The sequence below is a fragment of the Limulus polyphemus genome, unplaced genomic scaffold, assembly GCF_000517525.1.
Source record: "Limulus polyphemus unplaced genomic scaffold, Limulus_polyphemus-2.1.2 Scaffold2207, whole genome shotgun sequence".
NCBI lineage: Eukaryota > Metazoa > Arthropoda > Merostomata > Xiphosura > Limulidae > Limulus > Limulus polyphemus.
The window spans coordinates 205528-208008 of record NW_013667817.1 but is presented as its reverse complement, the minus strand read 5'-3'; positions in this window follow the sequence as shown (position 1 = coordinate 208008).

Below are 2481 nucleotides of genomic sequence, written 5' to 3'. Positions count from 1 at the left end.
GTATTGTATTGAACAAAAAGGTTATGCGGCCCGCGCTCGTCATTCTCTCAGTTATCTAGCCCGCTGTGAAAAGTTTGGTGACCCTTGCTTTAATAGAAGAGTAACCCAAGAGTTGGCGGTGGGTGGTGATGACCAGCTGCCTTCCCTCTAGTCTTTCACTGCTAAATTAGGGACGGGTGAATCGCAATGACCTGACTTTTTAGCCCATGTTACAGTTAGGTGTTGCTATAGTTAAAAATTTCAGCTACATTATTGTTTACTTGTATATTATGTTGACATTACTTACACGACAAAACTTTGGACCACCTAGAGCCAGTTTTATAGATAACACAAAGTGGATTATCTCTGGTATTGTATGACACACTTCCATTAAATATAGTTCGCTCCCCAGTGGCACAGCGGTATATCTGCGGACTTACAACGCTAGAAACCAGGTTTCGATACCCGTGGTGGACAGAGCACAGATAGCCCATTGTGTAGCTTCGTGCTTAATTACAAACAAATAAACAATTATGTATACATTGGATTATCTGTTGTAGTACATCTTCCTATTCTCGCATTGTTTTAAATAACTTTATTTAGCTAGGGTTAAGCGGTTTCACTGTTTTCAGATGTACGGTTAGGCCTACCGCTATTTACGTTATCACCAAAAAATCCTACACTATCAGTTATAACTATTACCTGGTTTTGTTAGATTATAGATGAACATGCCTATCGCGAGGTGTTGATAATAAATTTCGATTGCAATAAAGCAGCATAAAATGAAGGATCAAGTCTTATTGACACTCGAACAATTGTGGAACGGTTTCTTTGAAATCACGAGTCCGTTATAAAAAATACGAGATAAAAGTAATAAGAGAAATACAATCAGTCACGAAGTTTCAAAGATATTACTGAATTTATGAACAATATAAATTTAATGATCTGAACCTGGAAAGACACTCGATAGAATGACAAGCTCTTACTTTGAATTTATTTAAAATAGTTCTTGAAAATAAAAGTAAAAATCTGAGCTAGGCCACTTGTGATCTCACTCGGTTTATTAAGTTATTAAACAATCAATCATACAAAATCAAACCGTATATCCTCTTAAGTAAAGTTGCTGCCAAAAACTGAAAAACACAAACACGCTGTTAGAAGAGGGGCACTGATAACTTCGGGTGATTTTGATTTATGTTTGTTTTTAAATAAAAAAATATAATTTTATGCTTTTTCCACTGAGAAAACGTACTGAAATATTACTTGTAAACACTGGATAATTACTGTCTATCGTGCTTCTTAATATGTGGGTAAGCATGACCAATTATAAATCGTGCTCGAATTGTGAATTCGAGGGTTCGTGTTTCGCGTCCCTTTGCTGCAGTAAACGCGTTTCGGTCTTTAAGCTGCGAGTACACTTGACACTAATGCTGTTGTCTCACTGCCTTCTCTCTAGTCTATCAGTTCAGAATTAAAGATGACAGGCAGTTCTTTGGGAATCTTCCTAACAAAATATCGTCATTATTAGTTTGTAAACAAAACAAGCAAGACAAATTAAGCCACATAACGCTTTACAAAAAAGATAAACAAGAGTTTAAGACTTCTGTACTTTTTACTTCATCTGTCTTGATTTCTTAAGCACAACACTATACAATGGGCTATCTTTGCTGTGCCCATCACGAGTATCGAAACCCGGTTTTTATCGATATATAAACCTTCAGACTTAGCGCTCTTACAAAAGTAAAAACTGTTGTTGGAATTTGTTGTTTACAAGACGCAGAAAATAACTGTAGATAACGACAAATCGGCCATTAAAAGGTCTTCATGACTTTATTAAAAACCGAATCTCATTCTTAATTGGATAAAGACTTATCGTAGACTAAACCACTTCGAAACAGAGATCCAAACAAATATTCAAATTAGGGAAGAAATATCTAATAAATAAAAATTTAACTCCAGAAAGTATGCATAATAAAAAAGGCTAAACTGAATAAAAAAGTAAGAAAATTAATTAGAAAAATTAAACAGCAACACCAATATCTTGTGTAATCCAAAAATTAAACAGCAACACCAATATCTTGTGTAATCCAAATATTAAACAGCAACACCAATATCTTGTGTAATCCAAAAATTAAACAGCAACACCAATATCTTGTGTAACCCAAATATTAAACAGCAACACCAATATCTTGTGTAATCCAAAAATTAAACAGTAACCCCAATATCTTGTGTAATCCAAATATTAAACAGCAACACCAATATATTGTGTAATCCAAAAATTAAACAGCAACACCAGTATATTGTGTAACCCAAATATTAAACAGCAACACCAATATCTTGTGTAATTTAAATATTAAACAGCAACACCAATATATTGTGTAATCCAAAAATTAAACAGCAACACCAGTATATTGTGTAATCCAAATATTAAACAGCAACACCAATATATTGTGTAATCCAAAAATTAAACAGCAAGTTGCCCATTACATAGTTTTGTGCTTA